This window comes from Saimiri boliviensis, chromosome 17 (assembly GCF_048565385.1).
Source record: "Saimiri boliviensis isolate mSaiBol1 chromosome 17, mSaiBol1.pri, whole genome shotgun sequence".
Classification (NCBI taxonomy): Eukaryota; Metazoa; Chordata; class Mammalia; order Primates; family Cebidae; genus Saimiri; species Saimiri boliviensis.
This window is the reverse complement of record NC_133465.1, coordinates 50,159,300-50,177,310: the sequence shown is the minus strand read 5'-3', so window position 1 is coordinate 50,177,310 and position 18,011 is coordinate 50,159,300. Positions and strand designations below refer to the sequence as shown.

The 18,011-nt window shown below is 49.8% G+C and overlaps 1 non-coding gene across 1 annotated transcript; it reads left to right on the top strand.

Annotated features, from left to right (window-relative positions):
- The first annotated feature begins 1,955 nt into the window (after positions 1–1,955).
- Positions 1,956–2,119, top strand: LOC120367074 (U1 spliceosomal RNA). The gene has a single exon (XR_005581566.1). It is a non-coding gene; the product is annotated as a U1 spliceosomal RNA (small nuclear RNA).
- Positions 2,120–18,011: the final 15,892 nt, after the last annotated feature.

The window sequence follows — 18,011 nt, the reverse complement described above, 5'->3', positions numbered from 1 at the left end:
GCACTTGTTCTCCAAGCCCACATGTGATCTGATTCTTCCAATACACTAAGGCAAGAACCTCAGGATACAGAAAGCCCTCTGTCCTTACAGTAAGTCAGAGGTCTCATTGAGCTGACTAACAGAAGCCCCGTATAGATGGCTAAACGGAAAGAGCAAAACTAAAAGTACACTCTGTAACATACACCCACTGGGGCTTCAGCTGTAAACATCCACCCCTAGACACTGCCCTGGGGTCGGATTCTTACAGCCTGCCCTGCCCATCTGTTTGCTCCCCTAGAAGTCTGAGATTTAAGCAGTGGGGCACTAAGAAGCAAGCCACTGCCCCATCACATGCCCTGCAAGGGGGAGAAGGGAACTTTTCCTGTTTCATCATGAAATACGGATTTAGTGGCTGGGCGCAGTGGCTCATGCCTATAATCCTAGCACTTTGGGAGGCTGAGGCGGGAGGATCACCTGAGGTCGGGCCTGACCAACATGGAGAATCTCTGTCTCTACTAAAACTACAAGATTAGCCGGGTGTGGTGGCACATGCCTGTAATCCCAGCTACGCAGGAGGCGGAGGCAGGAGAATCGCTTGAACCTGGGAGGTGGAGGTGGCAGTGAGCCAAGATTGTGCCATGGCATTCCAGCCTGGGCAACAAGAGCGAAACTCTGTCTCAAAAAGAAAAAGAAAGAAATACGGATTTAGAACTTCTGGATCATGACTGACTAGGCCTATGTGAAAACCGTCTCACCTTGTGTAACCGAGAGTTGGTGTCATTGCTTAGAAATTTCTCCTCCCTACACTTATGACATCTTGGAGGAACTTAGAAACAGGAAGCGACTCAGGATTGGGAAGCACCAGGAAAAGGGCTGCTGACATGACATGGTGACAAGCATTCTTTGTCAATTGACTTTTTCTCCCGCCCCCTCGATCCTGAGGAAATGGCACAGCATTTCCTTGCCCTGCCCTTGACACGCTATGCCTACTCTAAGCTAGATTAGGGACTTGTGAGAGAAAAACCTAAGGAAGCCCCCTGCTTGTGCCTAGAGAACTGACGACTTGGTCTTTACCCTCAGCCAGACTGCCACAAGTATCCTTGTCTGCCTGGCTCTCCTGGGGCCATCACAGAGGGCCGGGGATGCTGACAGCCTTAAATTCCAGGCAAGGCAGAACCAAGCAGCTGTTCATAAGCGATTTCCGTGCATGTCCAGTGACCCGAATGGGACCTGACCGTGGGGAAAATGATGCAGAACTAGATAGCTTTCTCTAAATTTTATTTTTAGTTTGTGTATTCCTGTGGAAGTGTAATTTTATCTTTGTGCTGGGAACACTGAAAAACACTGACAGGGAGCTCCTTTGGCCTGGCCCATTTTTCCGAAAGCGTGTTGCAGCTGTGGCTTCTGCCCAGCAGGCAGAGGCTGATGTTAGATCCTGTACCCAGCTGCTGCTGGGAGAAGGGACAGCCTCGGCCCCTGACTGCAGGCGGTCTGCAGGAAGATTGGGGAACCTGAAGACACTTTTAACTGCAAAAGCCCTGGAAACACTAAGCGCAAATTATCCATGGACTGTTGACTTCACATTCAAACAGCCAGGAAGCGATCGAGACCGGAAGCCTCAACAAGTATCACAGGGTCTGGGCCAGTCGGATCAGAGACCAGCTAGTGCTCATGCTGTGGAGTGCTATGAGTCTGCTCTGGGGAGGGGGCTTTGGCCTAGAAGAGACATGGTATAGGGTGGGGACTGTTACAATCATGCAGTACTTCACATCAGCTGATTCTGTCATTGTGCAAATATCACAGAGCGAACTCACATAAACCGAGACAGCACAGCCTGCTACACACATAGGCTCTGTGGTATAGCTGATTGCTCCTAGACTACAGACCCATACAGCATGTTTCTATACTGAATGCTGTAGACAACAGTAACACAATGGTATTTGTACATCAGACATATCTAAACAAAAGCTACAGTAATACTTACCTGGCAGGGGAGATACCATGATCAGGAAGGTGGTTTTCCCAGGGCGAGGCTTATCCATTGCACTCCGGATGTGCTGACCCCTGTGATTTCCCCAATTGTGGGAAACTCGACTGTATAATTTGTGGTAGTGGGGGACTGTGTTCGCTCTTTCCCCTGACCTTTTGTGGTACTGAAGGGAAAAACACAAAGAGTAACAAAAAAAAGCTACAGTAAAAGATAAAATATATACAGTATAAAGATTTTTTTTTTTTTTTTTGAGATGGAGTCTTGCACTGTTGCCTGGGCTGGAGTACAGTGGCCCGATCTCGGCTCACCGCAGCCTCTGCCTCCTGGGTTCAAGCAATTCTCCTGCCTCAGCCTCCCGAGTAGCTGGGATTACAGGCACCTGCCACCATGCGCAGCTAATTTTTAGTAGAGATGGTGTTTCACCATCTTGGCCAGGCTGGTCTTGAACTCCTGATCTCATGATCCACCCGCCTTAGCCTCCCAAAGTGCTGGGATTACAGGCATGAGCCACTGTGCCTGGCCAGTATAAAATATTTTTTTAAAATGCTGGGCATGGTGGCACACTCCTGTAATCCCAGCACTTTGGGAGGCCCAAGGCAGGAGGAGCACTTGATCCCATGACTTCGAGACCAGCCTGAGTAACATGGCAAAACCCCATCTTGACAAAAAATACAAAAATTAGCCCAGCGTGGTGGCAGGTGCCTATAATCCCAGCTACTCAGGAGACCGAGGCATGAGAATCACTTGAACCTGGGAGGCAGAGGTTGCAGTGAGCTGAGATGTCCCCACTTCACTCCATCCTAGGCGACAGAGCAAGATTCCATCTCAAACAAAAAATAAAAGAAAATGTGGTCCATCTGTACAATAGAAGGTTATTCAGCCTTGAAAGAAGGAAATCCTGACATGTGCTACAACATGAATAAGACTTGAGGACAGTATGCCGAGTGGATTAAGCCAGCCACAAAAAGACAGATACTGTGTGACTCCGCTTAAGAACAGTCAAAGGCCGGGCGCGGTGGCTCAAGCCTGTAATCCCAGCACTTTGGGAGGCCGAGGCGGGTGGATCACAAGGTCGAGAGATCGAGACCATCCTGGTCAACATGGTGAAACCCCGACTCTACTAAAAATACAAAAAATTAGCTGGGCATGGTGGCTTGTGCCTGTAATCCCAGCTACTCAGGAGGCTGAGGCAGGAGAATTGCCTGAACCCAGGAGGAGGAGGTTGCGGTGAGCCGAGATCGCGCCATTGCACTCCAGCCTGGGTAACAAGAGCGAAACTCCGTCTCAAAAAAAAAAAAAAAAAAAAAAAGAACAGTCAAAAATCATACAATGCAGAGTGGTGGCTGCCAGGGACTGGAGGGCGTGAGGAATAGACAGCTGTCAATGGGTGTGGAGTTTTAGTTTTGTAAGATTAAAAATTTCTAGGGATCTGCTACATAACCATTGCATATAGTTACGCCACTGAATTGTACTATTTTTTGTTTGTTTGTTTTTGAGACAGAGTCTCTCGCTCTTTCACCCAGGCTGGAGTGCAGTGGCGTGATCCTGGCTCACTGCAACCTCTGCCTCCCAGGGTCAAGCAATTCTCCTGCCTTAGCCTCCCAAGTAGCTGGGATAAGAGACACCTGCCACAATGCCCAGCTAATTTTTGTATTTTTAGTAGAAATGGGGTTTCACCATGTTGGCCAGGCTGGTCTCAAACTCCTGACCTCAGGTGATCCACCCGCCTTGGCCTCCCAAAGTGCTAGGATGACAGGCGTAAGCCACCTTGCCCAGCCTAAACTGTACTCTTAAACATTGAGAGGGTAAGTTTTCCGCTATGTGTTTTTTTAACCACAATTTAAAAAATTTAAAAACGTGGCTTGGGCTGGGCGAGGTGGCTCATGCCTATAATCCCAGCACTTCGGGAGGCTGAGGTAGGCAGATTACAAAGTCAGGAGATGGAGACCATCCTAGCCAACATGGTGAAACTAAAAATACAAAAATCAATTGGGTGTGGTGGTGCATGCCTGTAGTCCCAGCTACTTGGGAGCCTGAGGCAGGAGAATCGCTTGAACCCGGGAGACAGGTTGCGGTGAGCCAAGATTGTGCCACTGCATTCTAGCCTGGCAACAGAGCAAGATTTTGTCTCAAAAAACACATGGCTTGGCCCAGTGGCTCACACCTGTAATCTTAGGACTCTGGGAGGCTGAGGCAGGTGTATCACCTAAAGTTGGGAGTGCAAGACCAGCCTGGCCAACATGGTAAAACCCCAACTCTACCAAAAATATAAAAAATTAGCTGGGTGCAGTGTTGAACACCTGTAATCTCAGCTACTTGGGAGGTTGAGGCAGAAGAATCACTTGAACCCAGGAGGCAGAGGTTGCAGTGAGCTGAGATTGTATCACTGCACTTCAGCCTGGGCAATAGAGCAAGACTTCATCTCAAAAAAAAAAAAAAAAAAAAAAAATTGTGGATACGGGGTCTTACTATGTTGCCTAGGCTGGTCTTGAACTCCCGGGTTCAAGTGATTCTCTCGCCCCAGCCTCCCAATGTGTGTGTGCCTGTGTGTGTGTGTGTGTGTGTGTGTGTGTGTGTGTGTTTTGAGAGAGAATTTTGCTCTTGTTGCGCAGGCTGGAGTGCAATGGCCCAATCTCTGCTCACTGCAACCTACGCCTCCCAGGTTCAAGCGATTCTCCTGCCTCAGCCTCCTGAGAATGAGATTACAGGCGTGTGCCACCACACCCGGCTAATTTTGTACTTTTGGTAGAGACGGGGTTTCTCCATGTTGGTTAGGATGGTCTCAAACTCCCGACCTCTGCTGATCCGCCTGCCTCAGCTTCTAAAAGTGCTGGGATTACAGGCGTCAACCACCTTGCTCGGCCCCCAATGTGTCGTCATTACAAGTGTGAGCCACTGCACCCAGCTGACTTTTTTTTTTTTGAGACAGAATCTCACTCTTTCGTCAGGTGCAAGGCTGGAGTGCAGTGGCACAATCTTGGCTCACTGCAACCTCTGCCTCCCAGCTTCAAGCAATTCTCCTGCCTCAGCCTCCTGAGTAGCTGGGACTACAGGCATATGCCACCACACCCAGCTAATTTTTGTAGTTTAGTAGAGACAAGGCTTCACTATGTTGGCCAGGATGGTCTCTATCTCTTGACCTCGTGATCTACCAACCTCGGCCTCCCAAATGGCTGGGATTACAGGCATGAGCCACCGTGCCCAGCATTTTTTTTTTTTTTTTTTTACTATAAATACCATTGCCTCCTTTTGGGGGATTATTCTCAGTTTTAATGACTTACTGTTTTATAGTTATGAAGATATTACAAGCACTTTATTTATTTTTAATCCGGTCTAAAACAACCTGTTATAGCAACAAGCTCTTTATTTTAAAAATAGAAATTCAGAAAATAGAGAAAACAAAAGATCAATAATTGCCCCATCCCACAAAAAAAACTATTTTGGCATTATTAGCATTGTCTTTTTATTTTATTTTTTTTAATTAATTAATTAATTAATTAATTTTTTTTTGAGATGGAGTTTTCGCTCTTGTTACCCAGGCTGGAGTGCAATGGCGCGATCTCGGCTCACCGCAACCTCCGCCTCCTGGGTTCAGGCAATTCTCCTGCCTCAGCCTCCTGAGTAGCTGGGATTACAGGCACACGCCACCATGCCCAGCTAATTTTTTGTATTTTTAGTAGAGACGGGGTTTCATCATGTTGACCAGGATGGTCTCGATCTCTTGACCTCATGATCCACCCGCCTCGGCCTCCCAAAGTGCTGGGATTACAGGCTTGAGCCACCGCGCCCGGCCAGCATTGTCTTTTTAAAAGCATACATGTGGCCAGGCACGGTGGCTAATGCCTATAATCCCAACATGTTGGGAGGCTGAAGCAGGAGGACAGATTAAGTCCAGGAGTTCAAGACTAGCCTGGGCAACAGAGCAATACCCGTTTCCACAAAAATAAATAAGTAAATAAAAATTTAGGCTGGGTGCATTGGCTCATGTCTATAATCCCAGCACCTTGGGAGGCCAAAGGGGGTGAATCACCTGAGTTCAGGAATTCAAGACCAGCCTGACCAACATGGCAAAAATGCCATCTCTACTAAAAATACAACAATTAACTGGGCATGGTGGCACGCACCTGTCATCCCAGCTACTTGGGAGGCTGAGGCAGGAGAATCGCTTGAACCCGGGAGGCAGAGGTTGCAGTGAGCCGAGATTGCATCACTGCACTCCAGCCTGGGTGATACAGCAAGACGGTCTCAAAAAAAAAAAAAAAAAAAAAAAATTCAGCTCGGTTTACTGGTGGGCACCTGCAGTTCCAGCTACTTGGGAGGCTGAGGTGGGAGGATTGCTTGAGCCCAGGAAGTCTAGGCTGCAATGAGCTATGATCATGCCAATGCACTCCAGCCTGGGCAACAGAGTGGGATCCTGTGTCTAAAAAATCAAAACAAAACATAAACGCACACATGCACATGTTCATCTGTAAATGAGGATAATAATTTCAAGTGTCCTCATATAGTTAAATCTCTGAACAAGGACTGATACACAGTTTTTAGTTTCAGAAAAACTAAAAGCCATGTTAAATTTAGCCCAAATAACTATCAGATTAGCTCAAATCAGGGTCTTGCTCTGTTGCCCAGGCTGGAGAGCAGTGACACAATCTCAGCTCACTGCAGGCTCGACCTCCTGGGCTCAAGTGATCCTCCCACCTCAGCTTCCAAGTAGCTGGGACCACAGGTGCGAACCACCACAGCCAGCTAATGTTTTAAATTTTATGTCGAGATGGGGTTTTGCTATGTGACCCATACTCATCTTGAACTTTGCTCAAGCAATCTCCCACCTTGGCCTCCAAAGTGTTGGGATTACAGGTCAGAGCCACTGCACCCAGCCCAAATACACATTCTTTTTTATTTTTATTTTATTTTTATTTTTTATTTATTTATTTATATTTTATTTTATTTTTTTTTTTGAGACGGAGTTTCGCTCTTGTTACCCAGGCTGGAGTGCAATGGCGCGATCTCGGCTCACCGCAACCTCCGCCTCCTGGGTTCAGGCAATTCTCCTGCCTCAGCCTCCTGAGTAGCTGGGATTACAGGCACGCACTACCATGCCCAGCTAATTTTTTGTATTTTTAGTAGAGACGGGGTTTCACCATGTTGACCAGGATGGTCTCGATCTCTTGATCTTGTGATCCACCCGCCTCGGCCTCCCAAAGTGCTGGGATTACAGGCTTGAGCCACCGCGCCCGGCCTATTTTTATTTTTTTTTGAGGCAGAGTCTGGCTCTGTCTCACAGGCTGGAGTGCAATGACTCAGTCTTGGCTAGCTGCAACCTCCACCTCCCAGGTTCAAGTGATTGATTCTCCTGCCTCAGCCTCCCGAGTAGCTGGGATTACAGGCACCTGCCACCACGCTAGGCTAATTTCTGTATTTTTAATAGAGATAGGGTTTTGCCATGTTGGCCAGGCTGGTTACCAAATACACATTCTTAATGTGGTCTAATCAGAGCACAGTTATTAGCATTGTCTTTTTAAAGAAATAAGATACCCTCATCGAGGAGGGTAAGGGGCTCTTTGTTTCTGTGCAAGGTACTTTAGGAGAAAGTGAGTGGGTTGGAGCCTGTCCAGAGGGCAGGGCAGGGCAGGGGTGGGTAGGGATGGGGACGGCAGAGCAGCAGACTGTGAGGAGCCGTTAGGGAACCTGGAAGGATTCTTAGCCTGAGAAAGAGAAGACGAGCATTGGGGAAACATACATACTTTAAGGACTGGCCTAGGGAGCAGGCCCTGTGCGTAGAAATTGCAGGGAGACCAAGCTTGGACATTATTTGAGTTTTCTGGGAAAGAATCCGTTACTTTTGGGGAGGCTGCGTTTCCCTTTATGGTAAGGATTTGCATAAAGCCCATGAGTTGTAGAATTCTTTCTTACGTCATTCTCATCTTCAGATTATGCAATGCTGTTTGAATAAACAGAATTTTAGCCTCCATCCCCTTGTGAACAACACTGATTATTGGGATTTTTTTTTTTTTTTTTTTTTTTTTTTTAGATCATGTTTTGCTCTTGTCGCCAGGGCTGGAGTGCAATGGTACAGTCTCAGCTCACTGCAATCTCCACCTCCAGGGTTCAAGCAGTTCTCCTGCCTCAGCCTTTGGAGTAGCTGGGATTACAGGCACCTGCCACCACGGAGTAGCTGTATTTTCAGTAGAAATGGAGTTTCGCCATGTTGGCCAGGTAGGTCTTGAACTCCTGACCTCAGGTGATCCACCTGCCTCAGCCTCCCAAAGTGCTGGGATTATAGGTGTGAGCCATCATGCCCAGCCAGGATTTTTTAAATTTACATTTTCATTCTTTCCCTGTGCCTGTAGTTGCTGGGCAAGTATTTCAGTTAGTAAACATAATACATCTTTGACATTTATAAAATAAGAAAGGGAAGAGCATGTACGAGTCCCTGGAAGGGAGCAGTTGGCTCGTGTGTGGGGCAGCAGGCCTCTTCTACCGTTCTGTTGTTTCTGCTCATTTCTGCTCTGGGCCACATCCGTGTCCTCGCCAACAAGGATGTGTCAGGTGGTCCTATGTGAAGGCTCTTGGAAGATGTGGAGAGGTAAAATGAGACTCGCTCGGTGTCTTTACAGAGTTGCAAAAAATAGGACGTTTACACAAAAGTAACAGGCAGTGTAAAGGGTGAGCTCGAGCGGGTGTGTCCTCTAAGGCCAGTGTCATGATCTGTGGTGTGGGGACCTGCCATGGTCGGTGATGGTGTGGGTCGCCTGAGATGCTGTGTGGGACCCAGTCCATAGTAAACACCTGACACCCAGGGGCCGGGACTTCTGAGGCTTCCTGGTGCGGAAGAATGGTTTCCACTGATGACTCTAGGAAGGCTAGGAGGGAAGACAGTTGAGGGGGCCGGAGGAGGGATTGGGACTAGAATTCCAATTCTTTCTTTACAGCAACAGATCAGTTATTCTTTCATTTCAATTGTGCGATGGAAAAGACATTTCTGCAGTGTGCACATGCCATGAGGTATGTCTCAAATGAAACTGTTTAGCCTCCACATCCCAAGGATCATTGACATTTCAGATTAAACTCCAGTTAGACAGAATGTTGTCAGCTGAATGCAGTGGCTCATACCTGTAATCTCAGCATTTTGCAAGGCTGAGGAGGGAGGATTACTTAAGCCAGGAGTTCAAGACCAGCCTGAGCAAATTAAAATTAACTGGGGCTGGGCATGGTGGCTCATGCCTGTAACCCCGACACTTTGGGAGGCTGAGGCAGGCGGATCACCTAAGATTAGGAGTTCCAGAAACCCTATCTTTACTAAAAATATAAAAATTAGGCAGGTATGGTAGCACACACCTGTAATCCCAGCTATTCAGGAGGCTGAGGCAGGAGAATCGCTTAAACCTGAGAGATGGAGGTTGCAGTGAACCAAGATTACCCCACTGCACTCCAGCCTGGGGGCAACAGAGCAAGACTACATCTCAAAAAAAAAAAAAAAGAAAAAGAAAAAAAAAAAAAAGCCAGGTGAAGTGGCTCACGCCTGTAATCCCAACACTTTGCACTTTGGGAGGCCAAGGCAGGCGAATCACAAGGTCAGGAGTTTGAGACCAGCCTGGCCAACATGGTGAAACCCTGTCTCTACTAAAAATACAAAAATTAGCCGGGCGTGGTGGCAGGTGCCTATAATCCCAGCTATTTGGGAGGTTGAGGCAGGAGAATCACTTAAACCCAGGAGGTGGAGGTTGCAGTGAGCCAAGATTGCACTATTGTACTCCAGCCTGGCCAACAGAGCAAGACCCCATCTCAAAAAAAAAAAATAAAATAAAAATAAAAGAACCAATAAAAGTAAAAACAACAGGGCACAGTGGCACACGCCTGTAATCCCAGCACTTTGGGAGGCTGAGGCAGGTAGATCATGAGGTCAAGAAATTGAGACCAGCCTGGCCAACATGGTGAAACCCAGTCTCTGCTAAAAATATAAAAATTAGCTGGCCATGGTGGCATGCACCTGTAGTCCCAGCTACTCAGGAGGCCGAGGCAGGAGAATTGCTTGAACCCAGGAGGCAGAGGTTGCAGTGAGCCGAGATGGCGCCATTGCACTCCAGCCTGGTGCCTGGCGACAGAGCAAGACTCAGTCTCAAAAAAAATAAATAAATAAAATAAAAACAATTGTGAGCCGGTCTGGATTTTCAGGTCCCATTTTACATTTGCCCATTTGTTCTATTCTTGTGTAGCACGGAGTAGCTCACTCCACAAACATTTATTAAGCACTGTCAATGTTGCAGGCACCAGATTCCATGCAGGGACCATGACTCTAACAGGCCGAGGGGAATAGACAGGTTGTCAGGGTTCAGGGTGCTGCGTGCTTGGACATGGGGAGCCGACCAGGAAGTGCTCCAGGAGCACGGACACAGGCGCCTCACCCAGGCTGGCTTTCTGGATAAATTGTGACCCAGCGAATGAGTAGGAGTTAGTCATATAAAGTCGGCTGGAGGCTGGGAGTGGTAACTCACACCTGTAATCCAGCACTTTGGGAGGCTGAATGGCTTTAGTCTAGGAGTTCAAGACCAGCCTGGGCAACATGGCAAAACCCCATCTCTACAAAAAATACAAAAATTAGGCAGGTGTTGGTGGCACATGCCTGTAGTCTTCACTACTCAGTGGGCATGAGGTGGGAGAATCCCTTGAGGCTGGAGGGCAAAGGCTGCAGTGAGATGAGATTATGCCAATACACTCCAGCCTGCGTGACAGAGAAAGACTGTCTCAAAAATAACTAAAAATAAATAAAATGGGAGGAAGTCATAAATACGGGGCAAGGTCTGAGGGTGACAGCTTTCAAGGAACAGGGACAGAGAGATTCCCAAGGCAGGAGCCTAGAAGGGAAGATGGACTGAAATGGGCTAGAGAGGCCAGCAGGGAAGGGACAGGTGAGCCAGAGCTCCGGCCACAGCCACGCCTGGTGGAGGGTCTGTGGTGCTCAGCCTGCAAGACAAGAGCAAGTGGTGGGATGAGCAGAGGCCGGTTTGGAGTTGGCAGCCCCCAATGTTTGCTCCAAGGACTGGACGGCAGTGGGAACTGTGGCAGTGAGAATGGCAAGGCCACAGGCAGCAGGCTGGGAAGGCGCTGGGGTGGGGTGGGGCTGGGGCTGGGAAGGTGCTGGGGGTGGGGGTGGGAGTGGGGCTGCAAAGACGCTGGGGCTGGGGATGTGGGTGGGGGTGGTTGTGATTTGTGTTTAAGGATGAAAAGGCCTGGGCTAGCCAGCACGGGTGGCTCACGCCTGTAATCCCAGCACTTTGGGAGGCTGAGGCGGGTGGATCACAAGGTCAGGAGTTCGAGACCAGTCTGGCCAATACAGTGAAACCCGTCTCTACTAAAAATACAAACATTAGCTGGGCATGATGGTGGGTGCCTGTAATCCCAGCTACTCAGGAGGCTGAGGCAGGAGAATCGCTTGAACCCAGGGGGCGGAGGTTGCAGTGAGCCAAGATCGTGCCACTGCACTCCAGCCTGGTCAACAGAGTGAGACTCTGTCTCAAAAAAAAAAAAATAGAAAGAAAAGAGAAAGAAAGAAAGAAAGAAGGAAAGAAAAAGAAAAGTCCTGGGCTACGGGAAGGAGCAGGAGGCCTGTGGGAGAGGATTGGTAAACGGCAGAACCATGGCCTGACATGTAGGAGGGGCTGGGGCTCCGAGTGAAGTGGGAAGGCCCCTTCCCTGGGGCTCTAGGGAGAAGCACACCGGATCCTGGAACTGGCCTTTCTCCTGGGGGTATGAAGGGAGAGGCCATCTGGGAGAGCCGGGTGGGACAGGGTGAGTTCTGAAGAGAGCAGACGAGGGCAAATTAATGGGCAGGGAAAAGGGTAGGGAACCCCAGGCACTGCAGGTGTGAAGGCTGCCCGGTGCCCCTCTGAGGCTGGAGATGCTGGTTTTGTGGGGCCCCCGTCTGAGCCATCCTGGGACCCTCGCACTCCTTAGAGCAGCCCTCCACCTCCACTCTGCTCCTGCACTTAAATCCTCCACAAATGACCCTCAGATGGGAGAAGTGACAGGTGCTCCACGATAAAATGGAGTTTTCTGCAGCCAAGTCCCTGCAGTGGCCGCTGCGAGGAGGTGACACGGTGCTTTCGGATCGGAGGCGGCTGGGATCCAGCACCACATGGAAGTGCCTGGGATTCGGCTGGAGGAAAGGCAGATAGCGAGTTTATTTTTAAACCCAAGTGGGCACCGCGGCTGCCAGAGAGAAGCAGACGGCTCTTGGGGAGAGTGGAGATTGGCAGCCAGTCAGACACTTGTCAGGAAGCCCGAGGCTGCCAAGTGGGCAGGGGTTCAGGTGGCGGAGGGCCAGGGCTAAACAGAGGGGTCTGTGGGGGTGAGGGGAGCAACAATCAACCCTTCAGGGCCCAACGCCAGCATGGCCTAAGGAGGCAGCCAGGCCTGGAGGACTGAGTACAGTGAGTGGGGACCTCAGGGTGGGCTACCCCTGGGACCACATGGAGCCAGGGTACGTGATAACTGTCCTAGTCCTCGCACCCGCGGTGGCCCAGGCTCTGTCTCCATCTGTGGTCAGATGGACCACGTGGATAGCCTTGTGCAAAGCAAATGACTCTGTCGGGGGCCCCTTGCCACTCTCCATGCTCTGAAGGCCCCTCTAAGCCCCTTGCATTGCGGTGTTCTTTTTTTTTTTTTTTTTTTTTTTTGAGACAGAGTCTCCCTCTTTTGTCCAGGCTGGAGTGCAGTGGCATGATCTTGGCTCACTGCAACCTCTCCCTCCCAGGTTCAAGCAATTCCCCGCCCTCAGCCTCTTGAGTAGCTAGAATTACAGGCACCTGCCACCACGTGCAGCTAATTCTTGTTTTTTTTTTTTTGTTTTTTTTTTTTTGAGACGGAGTTTCGCTCTTGTTACCCAGGCTGGAGTGCAATGGCACGATCTCGGCTCACCGCAACCTCCGCCTCCTGGGTTCAGGCAATTTTCCTGCCTCAGCCTTCCGAGTAGCTGGGATCACAGGCACGCGCCACCATGCCCAGCTAATTTTTTGTATTTTTAGTAGAGACGGGGTTTCACCATGTTGACCAGGATGGTCTCGATCTCTTGACCTTGTGATCCACCCGCCTCGGCCTCCCAAAGTGCTGGGATTACAGGCTTGAGCCACTGCGCCCGGCTAATTCTTGTATTTTTAGTAGTAGTATTTTTAGTTTCACCATGTTGGCCAGGCTGGTCTCGAACCCCTGACCCCAGGTGACCCACCTGCCTCGGCCTCCCAAAGTGCTGGAATTACAGGCATGAGCCGCATTGGGGTGTTCTGGAAGCCAAGTGACATTCTTAGGAGCCAAGTGACACTTAGTTCCAAAAGCTGACCTGGAATGTGGCCTGTGACTGGGTCGGAGATCCGGGCTTCGCGGCTTAATGAACCACAGGGGGCTCCACCGAGGGCTTGGTGGCAAACAGGCCCTCAGGGACTCCTGCGCACGGCGAGACTGTCAGGGCACGTTTCAGGAGCTGTCTCAAGGGATGGTCTCCAGGTTGCAACAGCTTTGGCCTCTTAGAGGACGCGATCCACTGACCAGCGTTTACTTCCCACCTTTGCTTTCAACACCAAAGGCCTGAAGAGCCCAGGCCGCAGGCGCTGGGTTTCTGGGCGCAGCTGGAAGTCTTCAGGAATCTTCCTCGGCACCAAGCCTCGGGCTGGGGCTGCTTCTCTCTCCTGCTGATCTTCTGGAAAGATGGACAGAAATCTTATTTCTGCCTACAGTAAGTTCCTGGGGGCCAGAGCCCCTTTCGGGGCAGCAGACATCTAGGTCTCTCACTCTAGATTAAGTTAACATTCCTTGATCCTGCCAACATCAGCCTGACTGGTCTCTTGCCTTCTAGAAAGGACTGTACACACAGGTGCCCTCTGACCTTTAAGGACACAGTGTCTGCTGCTCCTGACGTGTCTTTCACGCACGGTTGTGTGTTTCCTCCTCCGTCCTTGCCTTCTTTCAAAGCTTCCTGGGTTTAAATATTGCTACTTAACAGCGTCAGTAATAGCCACATGTAGCTGCTGAGTGCGGAAGTGGGCAAACCAAGATGTACTTTAAGGGCAAAATGCATCCTTGATTTCAAAGACTTTGTACACAGAAAAAAAAAACGATGTACCATCTCAATAATTATTTTATGTTGATTATATGTTCGCATGAGACTATTTTGGCTGTATTAGATTTATTTATTTGACATGGAGTCTCGCTCTGTTGCTCAGGCTGGAGTGCAGTGGCCTGATCTTGGCTCACTGCAACCTCCCCCTCCCGGGTTCAAGCCAACCTCCTGTTTCAGCCTTTGGAGTAGCTTTGGACGTGCGCCACCACGCACGGCTAAGTTCTGTATATTTAGTAGAGATGGGGTTTCACCCTGTTGGCCAGGATGGTCTCAAACTCCTGACCTTAGATGGTCCACCAGCCTCAGTCTCCCAAAGTGCTGGGATTACAGGCGTGAGCTACTGCACCCAGCCCCCCGCCCCCAAAATAGCCCGGAATTAGCTGGGCATGGTGGTGTGATCCCAGCTACTTGGAGGCTGAGGCGGGAGGATGGCTGGAATCCTGGAGGTGGAGGCTGCAGTAAGCCGAGGTGCTAAGATGCTGCCACTCCACTAGGGTGACAGAGCAAGACTCAGTCTCAAAAAAAAAAAAAAAAAAAAAAAAAAAATTAGCCAGGCATGATGGCCAGCACCTGTGATCCCAATTACTCTCGAGGCTGATGTGGGAAGATTGAGCCCCAGTATTCAAAGCTGCAGTGAGCTGTGCTGGCGTCACTACACTCTAGTCTGGGTGACAGACTCAAAAAAGAAAAAAAAAAAGCGAGGAGTGAGGGGGGATGATTCAGAGGCAAGAGGCAACCTGGGATGGTGATTTTATCAAAAGATTCTCTTTTTTTTTTGAGACAGAGCCTTGCTCCGTCTTAGCCTCCCAAGTAGCTTGGACTATACAGTAGTCCCACACGCCACACTTGGCTAATTTTTTTTTTTTTTTTTTTTTTTTTTTGAGTTGGAGTCTTGCTCTGTCACATGGGCTGGAGTTCAGTGGCACGGTCTCGGCTCATTCCAAACTTCGTCTCCTGGAGTCCAGTGACTCTCCTGCCTCAGCCTCCCAAGTAGCTGGGACCACAGACGAGCATCATCACATCTGGCTAATTTTTGTATTTTTAGTAGAGACAGGGTTTCACCATGTTGGCCAGGTTGGTCTTCAACTCCTGACCTCGTGATCTGCCTGCCTCAGCCTCCCAAAGTGCTGGGATTACAGGCATGAGCCACCTCACCCAGCTGGCTAATTTTTTTTTTTTTTTTTTTGACACAGAGTCTTGCCCTGTCACCCAGGCTGGAGTGCAATGGCATGATCTCAGCTCACTGCAACCTCTGCCTCCCGGGTTCAAGCGATTCTTCTGCCTCAGCCTCCCAAGTGGCTGGAATTGCAGCCTCACGCTACCATGCCCAGCTAATTTTTTTGTATCTTTAGTAGAGATGGGGGTTCACCAAGTTGGCCAGGCTGGTCTTGAACTCCTGACCTTATGATCTGCCCTCCTCAGCCTCCCAAAGTGCTGGGATTACAGGTGTGAGCCACCACACCTGGCCCGAGCTGGCTAATTTTTAAAAAGTTTTTCTTTTTGTAGAGACAAGGTCTCAGTATATTGCTCAGGCAGGTCTTGAACTTCTGGGCTCAAGTGATCCTCCCCACTCAGCCTCCTAAAGTGCTAAAATTATAAGTGTGAGCATCATGCCTGGCCAAAGGAACTTCTACTTTTGAAAAATAAGGGTTCCTGGGAATTCCTTGCAAAAGGTGGCCTTCACTGCGAATTTCAAATTTCTTGTTCCACTGCATGTTATTTAGGAATCACTCTACCAGCGTTGCTAGTAACCAGTTCTGAAACCAAAGTAAGTCTTTTTTTTTTTTTTGAGATGGAGTCTCGCTCTGTTGCCCAGGCTGGAGTACAGTAACACGGCTCACCACAACCTCCGCCTCCCAGGTTCAAGTGATCCTCCTGCCTCAGCCTCCCGAGAGCTGGGACTACAGGCACGTGCCACCACGCCCAGCTAATTTTTGTATTTTTATTTTTTTTGAGATGGCGTTTCGCTCGTTACCCAGGCTGGAGTGCAATGGTGCGATCTCGGCTCACTGCAACCTCTGTGTCCTGGGTTCAAGCAATTCTCCTGCCTCAGCCTCCCGAGTAGCTAGGACTATAGGCGTGCGCCACCATGCCCAGCTAATTTTTGTATTTTTAGTAGAGACGAGGTTTCACCATGTTGACCAGGATGGTCTCGATCTCTTGACCTCGTGATCCACCCATCTCGGCCTCCCAAAGTGCTGGGATTATAGGCATGAGCCACCGCGCCTGGCCAATTTTTGTATTTTTAATAGAGACTGGGTTTCACCATATTGGCCAGGATGGTCGCGATCTCCTGACCTCATGATCTGCCCTCCTCTGCCTCCCAAAGTGCTGGGATTAAAGGCGTGAGCCACTGCACCCAGCCCAAAGTCAGTCTTTTCAGATGTTCCATTTGGGCCAGATCTGATTCTCCACTCCAACCCGTGGAGATTTATTTCCTCCTGGCCAGTTGGGGGAAGGTAAGCTGGCATCCCTAGGCAGGCAAGACAGGGGGCAGAGGGCTCAGTGCCTCCCTGGCATCCCCTTGCCTACTCATGCAGGTGACACTTAGGGCTCCAGGGTTTGGTGTGAGCAGGGCTAAGAGCCTTCCCGTGACTCTGCAATGACCTCTTAAATTTTTCTTGAGACGGAGTCTTGCTCTGTCACCCAGGCTGGAGTGCAGTGGTGTGACCTTAGCTCACTGTAACCTCCACCTCTGGGGCTCAAGTGATTCTCTGCTTCAGCCTCCCGAGTAATTGTGACTACATGTGAGTGCCACTACACCCGGCTAATTTTTTTTTTATCTTTAGTAGAGACAGGGTTTCACCATGTTAGCCAGACTGGTCTCAAACTCCCGACGTCAAGTGATCCACCTGCCTTGGCGTCCCAAAGTGTTGGGATTAGAGGCGTGAGCCACCGTGCTTAGCCAGCACTGACCTCTGAAAGTCACAGAGGCTGAGCCTCACCTGTGCCCTCTCTGCCTTCCTGCCGTTCACCTGCCAGAAGCCACCCTTTTCCTGTCTGGAGGGTCAGCTGAAGCACACATCAGACCTGGATAGACTGGGAACTGAGAAAGGGTTAAACATGGGCCTGGAGGAGTTGAGAGGCAGAGGCAATGGATAAAGTTAAAAATAGTGTTATTCGGCCAAGAGCAAGGAAGACAAGGGCACAGTTAGACTTCAGTTCATGACTGATCGGTTTGAGAATGATTCTCGATTTTTCCCCCTGCACACTGAATAGGAAGAGGCTGACCTTCTGCCTCGGGAGAGACCGGAGTTGGATGTTACCCTGTGTCCTGGGGGGACCAGATGCCAGAGGAGGATGGGAACCAGGAATCTAAGCTAAATGTGGCCCTGGGTCCTCCTCTCTTGGCACCTAATCCAAGGTGGCCTTGGGAACCCTACCTGTTTGGGAATGGGGCTATGATCTCAGAGCTTCTAGCTGCCAATTCTCCCCAGGCCCTCACTTGGTGCTGCTATTTCTTTCTCAATTTTTTCTAGCTTTTCATTTGTTTGTTTCCCTGCCCCCACCTCCTCCTCTTTATCTTTTCCCTGAATGAGCAGGACTTCCAGAGCCCGATGGATCCTCCCCCGGCCCCCAGTCTGCGAACACCTCCAGGCCCCTACACTCTGCAGGGGAAGACAGGAATAACCAGCGCGGGCTCCTGGCTCAGACCCGGCCTCCAGCCAGGGGAGGGGCTCCCAGCACTGCCCTTGCTTAGTCCCCTCATGCCCCAGGCTTGGCCAGAAGGCACGGGGATGGAAAAAGAGCAGATTCTCTGCTGCCCAGGAACATGGTGCCCTGGGACCAGACAGGCTAATGGTTTTGTCCAGCGTTTTGGAATCTCTTGGGAGGTGAGGAGAGGCTTCTCTGGCTTCAGCCATAAAAGGAAAGCTCGGTCTCCTAACTTTTGGGAACATGCTTTCCTACTCACCTCACCTCCTGCTTTGCTGG